Here is a 20,742-nt window from a genome sequence, read left to right as displayed (position 1 = left end):
TTAAGGCTGTATTATGTTCGTAATCTAAACAGTGACAGGGAAGTCCCAGGCATGAAAAACTCAGTTATTTATGCAGTTAAATTGCTAGAATGATCCTTGTCATGGTTTTGGCCCAAACCAACTTGTAATTTTACAAACAACTCCTAGGCATTGTTCAAAAGTCAGCACAACACAATGACCAGTTTCTGTTTTCATGCAGCCACTCTTATGAAGGCTAAGAAAGCTTAACGGTATGATCACGGGCTCTTTCTTGACAGATGGCCACAGCAGGGCTTGATAATGGCTGTGGGCACGTATAATTTACCAGTATGGATGTGACCTAATGTTACCTTTTAGTCTGTAGGGACCCTGGGTGCCTAATATATATTTAGTTTCCTAACACGATTCTTACTTACTTCTTCATATTGACAGTATTACAGGGTTAGATGGAATGGTTCAGCTGGGGAAAAAAAGAAAAAAAAAGATTTAATGTCTGTGCTCGGGCAACCAACATCTGGAGCAAAGCACTGTTCTCCGTCATTCCCTGGTACAAATATATGGGCATAGCTGTCTGTATCCTGATTATGACCACAGTTATTCCGTGAGTTGTGTGACTGTAAAGAGATTCTCCAGGCTGTGAGATGAGTCCCTGCTGCCCGACATCACAGGAGTGCTTGTCTGTGCCCCCGAGAAGAAACTGCAGCTAGCAAAGCAAGCTCCCACCAAGACTCTGCTGACGAGGAGTATTCCCAGCCAGTTCCTCCAGTGAGCTCCCTGGGCAGATCTGTGGGAATATGTTGCTTCACAGTGGCCCTCTACTTCTGTGGAAACCATATGAATATGCCATATGAAACCATATGATGAGTTGTTATTTCCCTCAGTGTTTGATGGGCATTATACCAAAGGGAAGTAAAAGCTTTATGAGTCCTAAGATAAAATATGAGCATTTTATGGCAAAGATAGGAAATACACATTACAACAAAAATAAAGCATAAAACATTTTGCATATATTAAACAGCAGTATACTTTATTGTTACTTATTTATTTATATGCCCTATCTTGGAGACCTTCGACCCAACTTTTATGAGGCAATATTTTCTTCTCTCCTTCTTAATTTTCCAATATACAATCAGAAGTTATTAATTTCAAATAGTCTGGAAATTTGATGCTTTTGATGGGGCTTTCCAAAAAGGCACCGAATGGGAATCCCATTTTTTTTCTGGTTCTCTTGTCACTCTTACACCAGCATCACACACAGCTTTAAGTTTTTCCAAAACATCAGTTTACTTTTTTAAGTTAAGTTTTGAGAATGACTTCAACAAGCCCACTGATGCTGTCTTTTTTTCTTTCTTCTGTATTAAATGTTGCAGCCTGCAGAAACTGTCTATGTGGCTTTTTTGTTTCTGTTTTATGGCACTAAGGCGTATCCTGTGCTTCCTCTCACTGTGGGAAGCGAAGTCCATCTGAGAAACAAAGTCCTCTCCCTTGTTCATAGAGATATTAATTTTAGTCACATTTTCTAAGTTGCTAGATGATCTGCGTTTCACAAATATAGCAAAAATGATGCAATCAGGATCTCGCAACCCATTTTCAGATTTCATTTGGAGTAAGAGCTACAAACTTTGCCATCTTCAGTCATGCCATGAGTTTACTAACCTCGTGTTTGCTAGCATCTCACAGGAGGCAGGCCATCAGTCATACTTCTGTCAACAGCCGTGTTGGCAATGATCAGGTGGCTAGGTTTAAGGTCATTTTGATTTTTCCAGTCTGTGAACATTTTTTTGTCTTCACTCTTGACTAGTGTTGTTAGGTACTGTGTCAATCCACAAATTATCTTGAGCCTAGCATATGTTACGTGACTGCACATGTCACTGCAGTCTTTGATGCACTGACGATGCTTGACTTATGCATTCTTCTTACAGGATTACCACTCTCAGGGAAGACTCACAAAGATACTGATGATAATTGTGCTCGTTTAGTCTTCCTTTTTACATACATGCCGTATGGCACATGTAACAAGCACCTTTCATTGTCATCCTGTCACTGCTAGGTCAGGCTTAACTACTTCCATTTTAACTCTTCAGTCTTGTTTGCTGATTTTCAGAATCTTTTAAAGGAATAAAGTAAAGGTATAAGGTATGTCAAAATCTGTTCTCTCACTGTTCTAGACAATTAACTCCCTACTAAGAAGGCATGGATCAGAGGATCTTCATAATTTAAGAAATCTTAAAATAGATATCTGAGACTATTATTAACCTTTTAGGAAATGGTATATGTAGGGCATTGATATAGGAACATATGGACCTTTTCAGCTACTGATAGGGAGAAATATGAAAGACTGAAAAACTAGAAATCTGATATTTCTTGCATATATTGTAAGATAATTCAGTTTACAGTTATAAAAGTATAAATTTGGAGTAACTCCACTGAAATAGTAAAATGTGTTGTTACAAACATTTCTAGTTTGCTCTGTTAGGTCTGGTTGTGGACTGACTTACCAGGTCTTTTACCCAGCTATCTCCTGCTCCAATGGAAAAAAGTTCCCTGAAATATGGTTCCTTTGTGCATTGCAGTAATGCAAGGGGCTACAAAGAGCTGTGCAGCTGTACAGCAGTAGCTTAGCTTCATTTAGAATTTCTTAATGAGACAATCAGAGCATCTCTAAAAGCTGCAGATTAGATATTTATGAAGATGGTGTATGCTGCTCATGCAGAAAGGATAGCAGTGAGCATTTTTAGAAACAAAAGGAACTCTTGATGCTTTCTCTCTACAAGTCTTAACAGTATCTCTCTCATTCCCTTTCCTAAATCTTTCCCTGTGTTAATTTGTGTATATTGTTCAGTGTGATACTTCAATGTTTTATTTTCAGTTTACAGTGTGTTCATAAAAGGATATAGTGTGCCATGCTTTCTCATCTTAGTGAGTCTTATATGTGCAACATTACTGAGTAACTATTAATTATTGTAAAAACGATGTAAAGATCAGTGCTTTTCACTTTATTTGCCCTTTACCTTGAAAATACTGTAACCTGTGAAAGCAATCTGGTTAAAAAAAAGATTTATCACTTCTAATATCAAGCCCATATATTTTCTTCCTTTTCCTTTTCAGGAAGACTTACTACACAGGTGACTTTTATAAATTGTGACTGCTATCAGATATCGGCATGACAAATTACCCTATCAGGGTCATTCAGCTGTATCAGAAGCCTACCTTTTGCTTTCTCTTACCTGAAAGAATTTTTTACATTGCTGTCAACATGCAGATACCTTTTGATACTGTTGCTAATCCACATCTTCCTACCTGGGTAGTTCCTCCTGCTTCAGTGTGTTCATTCATGTCATTTGGACCACCTGAGAAATAAAATGCTACTCACGGGCAGGAAAGGGTGACTGAAACCTGCCCAAATCTGTCCCAAGCATTTCTGTAGGATCATTGTTTGTTTTAACTAGTAAGAATGAATACATTTGGCTGCACAGTAAAAGCCTTTTCTTTCCAAAGTGGAATAGAACTAGTATTCTAACTATATCCTTTTTTGCCTTATTAGAATTCAGCATTTTATTTAGTTCAAAAGGAAGAGGTAGATAATCTTTGACTGTTCAAAATGCTTGTTTTATTCATAGAGTGTGACAGAGTTTGACGCTAGTTACAGAATTTGGGCTTGTTTTAATGGAGATTTTGCTGTATAGAATTGTGTTTAGTACACAGAAGATTAATTTTGTAAGATCATTTGTTGACTGCGTTAGTAAGGTGCTTCATTTAATCTATGTACTAGAAAAAGTATTTTTAAAGATGCTTCAGAATGCTCCAAACGTTTCTGTTAACTCTTCAGTGTGAACTGAAGCCCTGCGTGTGTGAGAAGGGAAGTCCTGGACTACCAGGCCCTCCTGTGAGTATATCTTTATTTGGAAACCTTAGATAGTTGATTTTGTCATAGACGTCAATATTAAGAGGATATTAAGAGGATTTGATATTAAGAGGATTTGGGGAAACGTTTATAAATAGTTACCGTTTGTTTAAAGGAATAGCTCCGCCATCAAAATATTGCAACCTGATGTTCCACTTTCTTTCTGTGTTTTCAGAATTCTTTCTCAGGTAATGTTTCTGTAGCTATCACGACAACAGAATTTGAAGTATTGCCACGGCTTACAGTTGGGAGGGAGTGGGAGGCCTCAGAATTTTGGGACCTGGAATGGATAAGCACCTTGATCTCTCTGGTCACTTAAAAAAAACTGAGCTGTTACGTCTCAATAGAGTTATGATGTCGTAGCATGATACAGAAGATTTGTATTGCATGTTCTGAGGCATACCCAGAGGTTGTTTCGGGTAGATGAGGGCATGAGGCATCCTAGGACAGAGTTCAGGGGTTGCATAGGTGGAAGGACTATATTTGGCCTTGTCTCAGACAGCTGGCTGTAGGTAATGATCCCTGATGCAAACTGTTCCTAGAACTCACGCATTTCTTCCTGGAGAGTAGTAATCGGCTCACTCTGAAACAGACCTTTAAGAATGAACTAATAAACATGCAGCGGGCAATGAAGGGACCGTGACCGAACTGGGGAGCTAAATTATTTGGCAGTTTTTGGTTCACTCTAAAACATCTACTCTTTTCTCTCTCTCCCTCTTCTCCAGTTATAGAAGGAGAAACCTTTACGTTATTTGAACGTTATTATACTCAAAAAATCTTCATGCAAATACAGGGAACGGCTAATATAGAGCAGCTTGCAGGACTGGGATTTCTGATGCCAGCCATCTGTATCATATCTATTTTTATTGTGTGTATATATATATATGTGTATGTAACTATATATTCTTGATAATGACAGAAAATGGTAATCACTTTAAAGAAGAAAAAACGGTGCTAATTTCTCAAGTAGTATATCCAAAGTCAGATGCAAGTTTATGAGACAGTAGTACATATTTTTACAGTGTTCCTTGATACTTTGCAGGGTGAGGAAAGAGAACGTGGAAAAAAAAGGTCAAGAGGTATGCATGTTTCCTTCTTTAAGAATAACATTTTTTTTTCAGTTTGGCACAGATGTTTCATACCCTCAGTTATACTAAACTAAATCTTTGTTGGAGAAAAAATCTATGTTCAGAATAGCTGTTCTTAATATGCCTTGTGGCTGATGATGTCCTTAAATACTCTCTTGACTTGGAACAGTACTGACAACAGGAAAGTTTGAAGTAACAGTGTAGGCTGTTTACTTGTGACAGAAACACAAGCAGAATTTTTCAGGGAGGAATGAGGGGCGACTGCTTCCTATAGGACAAGTTGTTGGGAGCTGAGGGTGATGATCCATCCAGCAAGTCAAGGGCCTCACCAGCCAGGGCCTGTCCCACAGTCGCTCAGTGAGCATAGCAGGGCAGGCCTCAGTGGCAGCTGAGGTCAGCCAAGAGTCCCATCAGCAGCCAAGTCCATAGTGATGAGGCAGGTCTGAGGTGAAGCAGGAAGGCTAGTCAAGGTCAGGATCAGGTCTGGTGATGGTAACCGGGATCAGCCACAGCCCAGTGGTTGTCAGGCAAGTCCGTAGTGACGAGGCAAGTCCGAGGTCAAGCTGTGAAATCAATCCACAGTCAGGGTGTAGGTCCAGGTCAGTGGGTTCCTGCCAGGCATGGGCAGGGCTGTGACACAGTGAGAGCTATAGTTCAGGCAGGGCCAAACTCTAGAGCCTCAGCTAAAGCAGCTCCTGTGGGCTGGTGAGTCTCCCCGCAGCACCGCCCAGGTGCCTCTCCCCAGAGTCACCAGAGGCAAGGGGGGCTGGCCTCAGCTGCACGGTCTCTAAGCCGACCTTGGACCAACCAGGCAGCCAGACCTCCAGGAGGGGGGATGCTCTCAGAGCCCTTACAGAATTAAGGATTACATCAGTCTTATCTAAGTAAGTTTTCCATGTATTTCCATCCCGTAATGCTAACATTCCCCCAATTTGAACTCCTGAAGAGCTATAGTCAAAGAGATTGACAGTGGTCTAAACACGCATATAATCTGATTTAATAATTGGACAAAAGTAGATTACATCTCTCAGAAAAGCAGTGATAACATTTGCTGGTGAAAGACACATTTGCACAGCAGCTGCTATTATCATTAAAAAGCATACCACCAAACCTGCAAAAGATAAAATAACTTTCTTTGAGATGAATTTATTTCATTAAAATTAATCAGTATGTTTAAGTAGGCTTTCTCTATCACTTGTAATAATGATTCTTTGGATTCTTTCTTTCTTTCTTTCTGTTTTAAACAGATACTTCCTATCTATAAAGGAGAAAAGGTATATTCATAAAAATACTAAGGAAAGTCATAGCAACAAACGTAATTGTTTGAGTCCTTATAGTAAAATGGATTTTCATTTGCAGACACAAGCTCTTCCTTAGTCCCTTGTTGTAACCAATTTTGTGGAATTTAATTTCCAGGTAAACTCTTTTTTTCTTAAATATTTTGTTGAATAAATTATTTGGGTTCGTGCAGTGGAAACAGGCTCACGATCTTCATTCAAACAAAGACCACAAATGCCGCGGTAATTAGCTTGTTATATAAACCTAGAGAGAGGGATCGTCCAAAGGGAGCTTGGCCTAAAAAAGAGACTGCATATTTTGTGTTTATGTTACAACATATGTTATTCTTTAACTTTGTAGGTGTTATTATTTTGTGCTTCTCCAGGAAAAAAAAGTTACATCTTAAGTGCAGTGAAGTGCATTCAGTGCTGAACTAAGTCTTCCCTGAATACCAAAATTTTTGAATTGCAAGAACATGTTAAAACATTTGTAAAAATAGAAATTTACACAAAAGATTTAAAATTATTAGGAAAAGTAAAAATCCTTAAAATTTACCTTAAAAATTATATTAAAATTATGTTCAAACGCAAAAATTATAAAAAAAATCCTTCAAGCGTACGATGTTTTAACAATTTTTATAGGGTGAAAGAGGAGAATGTGGAACACCAGGGCAAAAAGGGGAGAGAATAAGCCGCACTTTTTAATTAAAATGTTTTGCAAGATACCGAGTATGCAGTACTTCAAAAATCTTCGAAGGGATACTTCAGAAAAACAAAGCTCATATTTCATGAGGAAGTTGTAATAAGAGAGAGATACCCACAATTGAAAACGCTGACTTCATTAAGATCAGATTTTATTCCTAGGTAAAATTTGAAATCTTTCACCCAGACATTACCTTCTGAGCTGATGTAGTAAAAGATAGCGAGAGTAGGTTGTCATCATTTATCTTGACTAGTTAGTACTAGGGAGGGACGAGAAACACTGGAATCCTGAATCTGCTTTCAAGCTCTGCAGAGGAATATGGGCCTCAGAAGGCAGACTGGCTGTTGCCTTCATTGTTCAACCCTTTTTGCATTTAGTCCCTCCAGATTCTATCTTTCCGAGTTCTCTTCCCATTCCTGCACTTTTTTCCCAGTTCTATTCCCCTGAGATACTCTTTTTTTTTTTTTTTTTTTAATTCTGGCTAATGCTTCTATGTTCTACCAATGGCAGACTTCTATTTCTGTTTTCCTTTTCTTTCCTTATCTCCTTTTCCCACTAACCTAAACAATAGCTCTCAATTCCAGTTTCTTTTTCCAACCTACCACCAGGGTCTGTCCAAAATATGTCCCTTGTTGCAAGCTATTACCTCTCTTGTACTCTGATTTTGAATCAGAACTTTCTCCTGTGTACCACGCTTTCAGTCATCCATCTGTCCTATTGCTCCAAATAAATTTCTTTACCTCAGTAACTAAAGAGCCTAGATGCTCTATACTTTCCAGGATGCAATGAAGAAATCCTCCATGAATTATGTTTGAAGCGCGTAGCTTGGGTTCTGTATGGAACTTCGAGAGAGCGGGCTCTTAGCTTAGGCTTCCCAGGTGCTTCATGTTAGATGGGATGAACCCAGGCCTCTGAGCGTGGGAGATATTCTCTGCTTTCGTTTCTTGTGTTGAAACTCATGTGGAAAATTCTTCTCAGCCCCAGGGCTGGAGGATGCCCAGCACAAATGGAACCTTCTGGAAATTTAGCTACTAAAATCTTAAGTGTTTTATGACAGCGTGCAAATTACATTTTTCAAAGGCTTACAATTTGGCCAAAGTTCAGTATCAGAACTACAGCAAGTTCCCCTCTTCCTCCTCCCTTAAACCCTATACTTTCCAAAGTATATGCTACTGCTCCCAAACAGTAAGGAAACAGATTTTTAAAAATAATGCTTTTAACTAAAGAAAAACATATGCTCTTCGTTAGCCTCATTCTTGGAAATGATTGAATTATTCTGGCTAAACAGAAAGACGTCTGGCATGAATAGTTTCAGTTTACGTCTTTCAAGCTTCATAAAGCTATAAGCAAGCAAAACCAGAGCCTTAAAAATGATGTACTGGGCAACCTTAATAAAAGGGAGTGGTATCCAGCCTGTCAGTAATTATACAGATACGTTCTGTACATGCTCTCTAAATGCATCCTTTGCTTTATCTCTGTTTTTGAATGTGACCTGTGAAGTGGATATGGAATTTATTCCAAGCCCCCTAGATGCCAAGCAGGAGTATTCGTTTGGCTTCGTAGACTTCAGAACCGTGCTCAGGGGAAGGACAGTTGAGCCCTTATTATCTAAACATGTAGGATAAACTCAAAACGGTCAGGATTATACTTCTTTAAGTAATATACAAAATACTGAAAAATGGATGTTCTTGTCATTGCTCAGGTTTGTCATGTGATTCATAATGAAATTCTGTCTATAGTATTTCTGAATATTATTCCTTATATTATATATATAGTATTGAAGACAACATGCACATATTTGTAAATACCTAGAGAGCAGTCATTAAATAAATTACTTCAATAAAGAGCTCAAAGTTCTGTCAAAGGAAAGGGAAAGTTTTCTGTGATATGGTAAAATTCTGAAAGCATAGGAAACTTTGTGCATCCTCTGGGGCTTGCAACACCTCTTAAGGGACAAAAGAGTTGTAGAAATTATTTGAAACATCATTCAACAGAGAAATAAATCTTAAATAGACTTACAAGAAGCTGTTAGTAGGCTAAGTGAAATGTCTTGTCAGATAAAAGAAAATTATTCAAGGCATATTTTAAAGGCCTTCTGAACGTAAAAAAAAGCAGCTAAGAAAACTTAACATGGAATCTATGTGGGGATTATAAAAACTTTGTTAGTTAACCTGTAAAAGGTAATGATGAAACAAGCATTTGCCATCTATAAAGTGTCAGAAACTATAGTGAACTAAGCAGGTCTATAAAGGGCTACAAAAGACTTGATATGTTACACAAGAATGATGTTTCAGGGTATTTCAATGCAGAATATTGGCATATTGTTTCAAATATTATTTTTTATTAAACTAGAATTAATACTGAATTAATTTTATTTCAATTTTATTTTTAATTGTATTTAACCAAAATATTAATATTAATTAAATTATTTATATCGATCTTTCCTTTTTTAATAAATACAGATTGGAAGGTCCATTTGGCCCTAAAGGACCACAGGGACCTCAGGTGAGTGAAAAGAAAGCCGTCAAACCATAGAAATACTCCTGCATAGTTTTCTGAGAGTTCATTTCATAGAGAATCTATTTTGTTGCTAAATGGTATGCATTTGGGGGCAAAAAGAGTACATTCTGGTAATTCCAAGAATTTGCTGCACATCTGGCACAGGGTATGGAGCTGTGCTGGCACAGTTAGCTGTCCATAAGGGCCCTCTATGTCTTCTGTGACATGTTTTTCCTTTCAGTGAGTACCTGCCAATTCATTTCTCAAACTGCTGGGATTTCTGGCAAACTCCTCAAGTAGACAAAGTAGCAACTTTGACAGTATCCCAAAATGAGTGACAAAGTCATCCCTTAACAGCTGAAGAAAATAATTCTGGTCAAGCAGTCTGAAATTTGCTATGACTGTTAAATAATTCTGTGTAGAATCAGAGAAAAATCCCTACCGGTCAAGATGAAATGTCCCTTTGGTAGTAATTCCCCAACACACTTTTTTTATTAGCTATTGTAGAAGGCAGATCCCTGATTCTTTCGGTCTCTGCAATTGCTGAAAGGGGTTACAGCTGCACATGGATATTTTATCTCCTCTCCTTGGAGAGGAGACAGGAATCTGCAGAGTTGCTTACTGTGACAGGGATCTCCTAAACACTGTGATGTATTGCTAGCTCTGTATGTCTGATGAAGTGAGGATGGAATTTTACCCCACTTCTGTGCAACTGCCCGGACCCCAGCACCTCTGAAAAAGAGGAAACGACACAGACAGTGAAGAGCTGAGTAGGACGTTAAGGAGAACTTACCCGGATCAGAATATGAAGCTTTAGTCCCAAACTCGATTCTGGATATTTTAAAGCAATATTGCTCAATTTTCTCTATGGTGAGCGATGGCATTTCTATGATACAATGCAAAATTAGTTTATTATTTTCTGCACCCAGAAGTTGCTATGTGTTTAGCAGAAAAAATTTTTTGTTGTCTAAGAACAAATATTTGTTATTCTTTCTCATTACGAAAGAAGAACATTAAGGATTTGAGAGATTCAAAATCTACCATGAAAGAGAGTAACAGGAGAAATAAAATAGACAGCATTTCCTTGCAGAAATTAAACTGTTAATGCAGTATGATCCATTCTGAGTACTGTAAAATATCAGCTGATATTCCAGGTCAAATCACAACTGACTTCTATCAGTAGCAAGAAAGTAGTACAAAGTAATTACTTTAAGGTGAGAGCAAACTAGATTGGGTTACTTTTTTCTTTTAAATATGTACTAGTTATTTTAATTATTGATTTTATAATCTCTTTATTTCAAGCCTGTTGTTATATAGCACTGCATCATACTACAACCTGCATTCTGTTTATATTTGACAAACATCTTATGCCAAATAAAACAACTACTGAAAAGTAAAAACAGATGGATTTTCCACTAAAACAAAGGATAGATCCAATTGTTTACTGTCATGGCAAACACTGGGAATGAATTAAGTACCAATGAGTATATAAGTGAATATAGCATGCAATAAAGGATATAGCAATTTCTATTAATGTATTTTTAGACAATTACATAGTAATAAGTTCCGTAATCTCATAAAGAAAAATAAATGCCTCATAAAAGACTGGTATTTCTGAAAGATTCTTTTTTTGTTTTTGACTTCTAACAGACTTTTACATAATAAGTTGATGATTTTTTACATTCTCCATAGGTATTAACTTAACAGGGTAGAATTTATTATTTTAAAAAAAGAAGAAGCAATGTTAAAATAGCTAAAATCATTCTTATTCAATGGTCAGCTCAAAACTAAAATGCAGGAAAAGCATATATTAAACGGAGGATAAGCATGCATACCCTGACGTTTGCACATTTGTCTGTCTTTCCTTTTAAGCAGATCAGCTGATTTTAACCTTTAAAACAGGGAGACATATAAATTTGAGTATTCTATTTCTGGTTTCTTCGTCAGTTCTTTCAAAATTGATATAAATAGGTAATCAATTTCCTTTTGGAACTGTGATCATCTTTTCCATTATTAGATTTAGGACTTCTAATGCTTTTAATGTACTGGGTTTTTTTGTGTGATTTATACAGAAGTCACTTCTGTTTGTTTAACAGGGGAAGGGCTGATAAGTTTTTTCACGTGTCATTCATCAGAAGGATCAGAAATTATGTTTTCAATTGAGATTGAAAACTGAGGTGACATAGGTACACGTTAGTAAGTCTGGGACCCAGCCCACACAATTGCTGAGGAGTAGCAATGGGAGCAAGGTACACCTGTAAGAACATTTCTGTACTCTCAGTGAAATTTCTGAAAAACAGGTTGATTTCCCAGTGAAATAGGGGCTGGTTTCACTGAGTAACAGAATGGCTGAGGTTGGAAGGGACCTCTGGAGATCCAACCCCCTGCATAAAACAGGATCAGCTAGAGCAGGTTGTTCCAAAGGTGGAGACTCCACAACCTGCCTGGGCAACCTGCTCCAGCGTTTGATCACCTTCACAATAAAGAATTTTTTTCTTATGCTTAAATGGAATTTCCTGCATTTTTGGTTTATGTCCTCTGCCTCTTCTCCTTTCACTGAGCACCATTGAGAAGAGTTTGGCTCCATCTTTTTCAGTCTCTCCCATCAGGTATTTAGGGATGCCCCCAGAGTTTTCTCTTTTCCAGACTAAACAATCTCAGCTCTCTCAGCCTCTCATACATTTGTATGAGAGATGCTCCAGTCCCTTAATCGTCTTCATGGCCTTTCTCTGGACTCTCTCCAGTAAGTCCGTCTCTCTTATCTTGAGTTCAGAACTGGACACAGCACTCCAGATGTCATCTTATCAGTGATGCATAGAGGGGAAGAATCACCTCCCTCTACTGCTGGCAACACTCCCTCTAACGTAGCCCAGGATGCTGTTGGCTTTCTTTGCTGCAAGAACACATTGGTGGCTTATGTTCCACTTGTTGTCCACCAAGGACCCCCAGGGCCTTTTCTGCGCAAAGCTGCTTTGCAGCCCATTGGTCCCCAGTGTGTAGTGGTGCATGGCATTATTCCTCCCAGTTGCAGGACTTTGCATTTCCCTTTGTTGAACTTCATGAGGTTCTTGTTGTCCCATTTCTCCAGCCTGTCAAGGTCCCTCTGAATGGCAGCAGAACTCTCTGGTGTATCAGCCACTCATCAGCCACATCATTTTGCATTGCCTGAAAATTGATGAGGGTTCATTGGATCCCATCATCTAGGTCATTAATAAAGATGTTAAACAGTCGCAGCCCAGTGGCAACCCTGGGGGATACCACTAGTGACCGGTGTCCAGCTGGAATTTGTGCTGCTGATCACCATCCTCTAAATCCTCTGACAGTTCAGCCAGTTTTCAGTCCACCTCATTGGCCATTTATCTAGCCCATACTTCCTCAGTTTGTCTATGAGGATGTTATGAGAGACAGTGTCAAAAGCCTTACTAAAGTCAAAATAACATCCACAGCTTTCCCCTCATCTACCAAGCCAGTCATTTCATCATAGAAGGTGATCAGGTTGGTCAGGCATGGTTTCCCCTTTGTAATTCCATGCTGACTGCTCCCAATCACTTTCTTGACCTTAATATGTTTCAAAATGACTTCCAGGAGGATTTGCTCCATCACCTTCCCAGGGATCAAGCTGAGGCTGAGGAGCCTGTAATTCCCCAGATCCTCCGTCTTGCCCTTCTTGCCTTTCCTTCCTGTCATCAGGAACTCCCTATGATCACTATGACCTTTCAAAGGTCATTGAGAGTGGCTCTGCAGTAACACTGACCAGCTCCCTCAGCATTCGTGTGTGCATCCCATTAGGGCACACAGGCTTGCATATGTCCAGTTTGTTAAAAAGTTCCCTAACCAAGTCCTCCTCCACCAAGGGTGAGTTTTTCTTGCTTCCTTCCCCACTGGTTTTGGAGTCCTGGGATTCCTGAAGGCTGGTCTTCTCAGTAAAGACTGAGGTGAAAAAGGCATTGAGTACCTTGGCCTCCTCCATGTCCTTTGTCACCAGGTCCCCTGCCACACCCAGGAGAGGGCCCACATCTTCCCTAGCCTTTCTTTTGCTGCTTAACTTGTAGAAGCCCTTATTGTTGTCATATCCCTTGCCAGATTCAACTCCAGACGGGCTTTGGCTTTTCTAACCACTTCCTCCGGCATGCTTGGACAGTGTATCTATATTCCTCCCAGGTCACCTGTCCCTGCCTCTATTTATGCTTCCTTTTTATGTTTCAGTTTTTTGAGGAGCTCTTTGTTCATTTATTCAGGATTCCTGCCGCCTTTGCTTGATTTTCTCTTCATTGGTATGGACCATTGTTGAGCATGGATATGATCCTTGAAAATCAACCAATGCTCCTAAACCCCTCTTTTCTGCAAGACTGTATTCCATGGAATTCTTCCAAGCAGGTCCCTGAAGAGGCCAAAGTCTATTCTCCTGAACTCCGGGGCTGTGATCCTGCTTTTTGCTTTTTTCCTCTCCTCTCAGGATCCTGAACTCCACCATCCCATGGTCACTGCAGCCAAGGCTGCCCCCCATCTTCATATCCCTGATCAGTTCTTCTTTGTTTGTAAGTACAAGATCCAGCAGAGCATCTCACCTTGATCACCTGTGTTAGTAAGCTGTCATCAGCTGTACTAAGCTGTATCAATACTAAGCCTCCCGGATTGCTTGTCTCTGCTGTGTTGCCCTTCCAGCAGATACTGGAGTGGTTCAAATCCCCCATGAGGAGCAGGGCCTGCAAACGTGGGGCTGCTTCTAGCTATCTAAAGAAGGCCTCACCTACTTCCTCCTGATCAGGTAGTCTATAGTAGACACCCACCATGATGTTGCCCTTCTCGTTGTCTACGGCATCAAATTCAAGTTCTTAACATTCGACGTTCAAAATGATACAATTCCTGTGTTTTTGAATTTGCACAGGATGGCATCCAGAGCTTAACTGTGATGCCAGCTATTGACTTCTAATGAGTTCCAGATTCAAAAGGGACAGGTTTCACTTTTCAAAGTCACTTGGAAATCAAAATTTTCAATTACTTTAAAAAAATTACAGTCTCCACCTCTGCTACAGAAAGAATACCCATTTCAAGCAATAACACCTCTTCAGTGCTCATTTTGTTAAGGGTGAAGGAAGGAAGAAGGAAGAATTAGGACCCCAGGACCTGTTGGAATTGGTGCGCCAGGAATGCCTGTAAGTTTATCACAAATATCTGAACACACATAAAGAAGTGAAAATAATGCAGAATGTTTCGGTTACATTGACTGGCCCTCTCTCTGCAGCAAGTGCGAGGCCAGTGAAAATGCACCTGTACGTGGCAGTTACTGTGGTACTGACAACCATATGTAGCATGGCTGAAAGAGAAGACTCTGCTATTTCCAAGCAATCTGAAAAAAAGAGATTTCCCTGGTCCTAAGTGATCCAAATTTCTTGCTTTTCTGCAAGACAGGGAGCTGTGCACTTTTATCCATTCTCCTATTCTTGCTATTAACTCTCTTTAGAATTATCTGAAATAGAAATTAAAACCTGAGTAGTAATTAGGCCATTTCAAATTCTTTGTGCATATCTTATTATTTCAAATACAGATAGTTTATCTGGAAATATTTAAATGTCACGTATTTTTAACTGTTCTTTTAGCACTGTTAGAGGAGGATCTTAGCTCCTTATTTTAGCTGCCTCTTATACTTCTTCCTTTTCTAAGAGAACAAAGGAAACATACAGTCTTTGCCTTCCTTGTTAAATATTTTCCTACTTTCTCTTCTGCATTACAGTAAATCATTTTTAGTGGTCTTTCCAATCTTTTAATAGCTTTGCAAAACTTTTAAAATAAAACATATGACAAACAATTATTCTTCCATCCTTCCAATAATCTCCCTGTATTCAGTGCCTTTAGTTTGCAGATTTGTGGATGGACTGTTTTTTTCCATCATTTTTGTTAATGCTTGTTGGCTCTTTTTTTTTCTTGTTGCTAAACATATTGGAGAAGGTATATTATCCAAGAAGCGGTACAATTATTTGGCTTGGATTTCATTCTGATATTCCATGTTTAGGTGTTTTTCCTCATAAAAAACACAGCACATTTTTCCTTAATGAAGATTATCCGTAGGAGCTCAGCATTCATTTTGATAAATAAAGTAGGCAGAAATTTATGGAAAAATTAAGAGTAATTCAAACAGAGTAATATATCACATATCAAAGGCAAAATTGGCAGTCTATATTTTCATGCTTACCTATTTCATTTTTCATCATTCCACTTCCTCCACTTTTTTACGTTTTTTTCCAATAATCACCTACTATTTCTTTGTATAAGAAAGATGAGCTTCAATTTGTGTATTCCTAACATTTTTGCATAGGAACAGACCGGCCATGAATTTAGTTAATACTTGCAATAATCGCATTATCTTTCTTGAATTTTAACAGGAAATTCTTTTAGGTATGAGGGAGTCAGAAGGATAAATATCTGACATCTTACTCATTTCTTGAGTCCTAATGAGAGTGCAAACACACTAACATATACACAGACTACGGAAAAGGTGTTTCCTGTGTCTCTGGCACAAGAGAGACTCAGAAAAATCTGAAAAATCCAAAGAAAACCTTTATTTTGAACCAGTAAACGATATTAGCTCTAATCATAGAATAACAGAATGGTTGAGGTTGGAAGGGACCTCTGGAGATCATCTAGTCCAACCCCCTTGCTCCAGCAGAGTCCCCTAGAGCACATTGCCCAGGATCACATCCCGACGGGTTTTGAATATCTCCAGGGAAGGAGACTCCACTACCTCTCTGGGCAACCTGTTCCACTTCTCTGTCACTCTCAAAGTAAAGAAGTTTTTCCTCATATTCAGACGGAACTTCCTGTGTTTCAGTTTGTGCCTGTTGTCCTGTCACTGGGCACCACAGAGGAAGAGTCTGGCCCCATCCTCTGGACACCCTCCCTTCAGATACTTGTACACATTGATGAGATCCCCTCTCAGTCTTCTCTTCTCCAGGCTGAACAGGCCCCGCTCTCTCAGCCTTTCCTCATATGAGGGATGCTCCAGTCCCTTCATCATCTTTGTAGCCCTTTGCTGGACTCACTCCAGGAGATCCATGTCTCTCTTGTATACTGGAAAGCGCAGAACTGGACACAGTACTCCAGGTGAGGCCTCAGCAGGGCTGAGGAGAGGGGCAGGATCACCTCCCTGACCTGCTGGCAGCACTCTGCCTAATGCACCCCAGGATCCCATTGGCCTTCTTGGCCACAAGGGCACATGGCTGCCTCATGGTTAACTTGTTGTCCACCAGCACTCCCAGGTCCTTCTCGGCAGAGCTGCTTTCCAGCAGGTCAACCCCCAGCCTGTACTGGTGCCTGGGATTATTCCTGCCTAGGGGCAGGACCCTGCACCTGCCTTTGTTAAGCTTCATGAGGTTCCTCTCCGCCCAGCTCTCCAGCCTGCCCAGGTCCCTCTGAATGGCAGCACAGGCCTCTGGGGTATCAGCCACTCCTCCCAGCTTTGTATCATCAGCAGACTTGCTGAGGAGGCACTCTGTGCCTTCCTCCAGGTCATTGATGAATAAGTTGAACAAGACTGGACCAGTACTGACCCCTGGGGGACACCGCTAGCTACAGGCCTCCAACTAGACTCTGTGCCACTGACCACAACCCTCTGAGCTCGGCCATCCAGCCAGTTCTCAATCCACCTCACTGTCTCATCCAGCCCTCACTTCCTGGGCTTGCCTAGGAGGATGTGATGGGAGACAGTGTCAAAAGCCTTGCTGAATTTCAAGGTAGACAACATCCACTGCTCTGCCCTCATCTACCCAGCCAGTCATTCCATCACAGAAGGCTATCCGATTGGTCAAGCAGGATTTCCCTTTGGTGAATCCGTGCTGACTACTCCTGATCACCTTCTTGTCCTCCACATGCTTAGTGATGACCTCCAGGAGGAGCTGTTCCATCAGCTTTCCAGGGATTGGAGGTGAGGCTGACAGGCCTGTAGTTCCCTGGCTCCTCCTTCTTGCCCTTTTGGAAGACTGGGGTGACATTGGCTTTCTTCCAGTCCTCGGGCACCTCTCCTGTTCTCCATGTTCTTTCCAAGATGATGGAGAGTGGCCTAGCAATGACGTCCACCAGCTCCCTCAGCACTCGTGGGTGCATCCCGTCAGGGCCTATGGATTTGTGGGTGTCGGCTTTGCCTAAATGATCTCTAACCCGATCCTCCTCCACCAAGGGAAAGTCTTCCTTTCTGCAGACTTTCTCCCTGGTCTCCAGGATCTGGGTTTCCTGAGGGCCGGCCTTAGCAGTGAAGACTGAGGCAAAGAAAGCGTTCAGCAACTCTGCCTTCTCTGCGTCCTCTGTCACCAGAGCCCTGGCCCCATTCAGCAACGGGCCCACGTTTTCCCTAGTCTTCCTTTGGTTATTGATAAGTTTGAAGCCGCCCTTCTGGCTGTCCTTGACATCCCTTGCCAGATTTAATTCCAAACGGGCCTTGGCCTTTGTCGTCGCATCCCTGTATACTCTGACAACATCCCTATATTGCTCCTAAGTGGCCTGGGTCTAATGACAGATACAAAGCAGGTTTAATGGAAACACAAGTGCTATTCTACGTTTAAGAATGAAAAAGAATTTCACCTTATGAGAGACCACTCTGTCTTAATTACTAGAATATAGGAACTGTTGGGACACACACATTTTGTAACTGATTCTTCTGCCATACTCAGCAATGATATTTTCTGTGGTGATCATAAAATACTGGAACAATATTTAGTTGGTAATACTGTGTATTTCTCAAAAGCTTCTGCGCTTTTGGAACTCTTGACTCTTGCTGTGATTTCCACTTCTAGTTTTACTGTAGCTATCTCTACATTTGTCCCTATTTGCAGTAACAGCATCTTTACTTATAAATAATGTTTAGTTTTCAGGTTATACTTAGACGATACTCAATTTCTTCATCTCCATTGCACAATAACTGCTTTTTTCTTTCCCTGTTCCTTTTATTTTATATGGCTAAATAAACTTAGATGTAATTTTTTTTCCATTAGCTCAGCTTAACTTTTGGCAAGTCTCAGTTTAATCGTGTATTTTCTGGCCTCTCAGACATTGCTTACTTTGCTGATCAGTCCTTTTTATATCCATTGTAAGATCTTTTAAATTCTGATATGTGTGTGAGATATTCTTTCATCCAGTTCTGTCTGGAACCATTTTCAGCAATTTCTCCTCATAGCTGAGGTATAAATTTTGATTTTTTTTAGTAATTTTGATTGAAAAATATGCCAAGTTTGCTCTGTGTACCAGTCTGTGAGTTCTTCTCTCTAAGAATTTCTAACCAAATAGTGAATTTAAGTACGGTGGAAGCTCCATTTAAAACTTCTTTTCTTCTTTAAAAACGTTTTAAAATTCATAAGGGATCAGGGTATACCACGGATAGTACATATTCATTTTTGATATATTAAATGGAAACATACTTTTGCCTGTGACTTTGCCATACTTTTCTGTATTTGATTCCTGCAAAGCCTGTTTTTCTTTTAGTTTGTGTCCATCTCTGAGTTTTATTCGTTTTATTATATTCGCGTGGCCAAGGTGGACCCAAACTAGCCAAATCCTTTCAGGAATACTAGAACAGAACACCTGAAGACAGTACTGGAGTTTTGCTTATTGCAATCAATGACGTTTTAAAGACATGGAAACTTCTAAACAAATTATGTAAGTCTACGCTGTTCTTCCCTTTACAGAAAGAGAAAAAATGTATCACATTGAGTCATTCACACTGTCTTAGTATTGGATTATTCATTATTGCATTATATAAACTTACTGAAGTTGTTGCTTTATGGAGCCTAGCAGATGTGCTGTTACAGTCCTAAATGCTGTAATGCATACCAGATAGTACTGGATTGTCTGATTTCATGTAAGAAAAAGCATTAATTGCATATGGAGTTTGAAGCTGGGGTCTTGTTTGTTTTCTAATCATTAGGGACCTCCTGGACGTTTTGGTGAAGGTGAAAAGGGGTCATCAGGAGAAGGGGTTCCAGGTGCAAAGGTAATTGCACTGCAGTTAATTTTTTGCTTGTATTTCTAAGGAAGGAAGGGAGTCATGTGATTGCCTGCCTAACTGTTTGTCTCACACTGTAATTCTTAGATTCAGGGTTAATTTCAGTGAAATTTGAAAGAGGAGACATCTCAAAGATACTTATGTTTATACAAATTTTGTGAAAACTAGTGAGTGGAAAACAGAGATATCAAATTAATACCTTTAGTAAAGGAAAGGCAAACAGGGAAAATATTGCTTTTATTTATGCTCTTTGGTAGTTACCACATGGCCACTTTGTTCATGAATATTGACCATCCAGCTAGCACGTGTCTGACTCTTACTTAGTAAGAAAATATGTTGCCTTTTGCTCAGTGGGGATGATATTATAGATGTCATTGCTTATCCATGTGAGAGGGAAAAGGAGATAGATCATCGTAAATGCTGGTAATGGCAGGCAATTACACAGAGGCACAAATCATGAGGTTTTTTTCAACTCGGCTGTTCAAAGAACAGTTTGTTCAATACTCTGAAAAGGTTTAATGTAGTGATTCAACAGCTGTGGCAAAAATGACACTAATAATTTGCAAGACACTTCAGAATGACACTTCCAATTCAGAGCCTGGAGTTATCACTGCTGTTGGTGAAACTTGCTGTCGCTGTTTCTAATGCACATGATACTCGCTCCAACCCTGTAGCCTGTGGTGATACTCAGCAAAAAACAGTTTAGAAAGTCCTGACCTACATATTAGGAGCACAAGGCTTGTTTCACTGATGCTTAAAAACGCTCAGTAGGTTTGATATCTTGGATCATTTAGCTGCTTTTGACTTTCCCCTTAAGTTTAAACGTTCAGTGAAAATGCTGTACTCTTTCCAGAAGAAAGTAATGACTTTGATACTTTTCTGGTACAGAATACTGAATTCATAAGACTTCCTGTTCTTGTAGCAATACAGCCGTTGCTTAGTACAGTACATAGCTTGATTGTAATAATTGAAACCTGTGTTGATTATTAAACTCATAAATTAAACCCATATATAAACCCCATATAATAAGCCCATACATTGAAATATTGATATATAAACCCATATATTGATATATAAGCCCCTATAAACCCATATGTTGAAATATTTCTTTGTGAAAGGTTACTTAAATTAGGCATATCTTCCATCTTTTAAAATATTTGCTGTTAATTTTTTTAATAAAATGTATCAGCAAAGATTAGTGTTGAGTCAGCTGGAATTTCACATGCCAGCTCTGTATATGCTCCCTTTTCGTTCTAAAATATCGCAGAAATATCAGGCTGAGGTGTTCTAATGATTCTAAA

At 39.6% G+C, this 20,742-nt stretch overlaps 1 long non-coding RNA gene across 4 annotated transcripts; it reads right to left on the bottom strand.

Moving 5' to 3' along the window:
* Positions 1-996: 996 nt before the first annotated feature.
* LOC138066310 (uncharacterized) lies at positions 997-11,659 on the bottom strand. 4 transcript variants are annotated; one of them, XR_011139622.1, is made up of 4 exons: positions 7,145-11,659; positions 3,986-6,082; positions 3,207-3,329; positions 1,001-2,086 (listed from the first exon to the last, which is right to left on the bottom strand). It is a non-coding gene; the product is annotated as an uncharacterized lncRNA (long non-coding RNA). The 4 variants fall into 4 exon arrangements; XR_011139623.1 differs by having other exon boundaries at positions 3,280-3,329; XR_011139621.1 differs by having other exon boundaries at positions 997-3,329.
* Between the last annotated feature and the right edge of the window lie 9,083 nt (positions 11,660-20,742).

This window comes from Struthio camelus, chromosome 2, assembly GCF_040807025.1.
Source record: "Struthio camelus isolate bStrCam1 chromosome 2, bStrCam1.hap1, whole genome shotgun sequence".
Classification (NCBI taxonomy): Eukaryota; Metazoa; Chordata; class Aves; order Struthioniformes; family Struthionidae; genus Struthio; species Struthio camelus.
The sequence above is the reverse complement of the archived record's forward strand: the minus strand, read 5'-3'. Positions and strand labels throughout refer to the sequence as shown.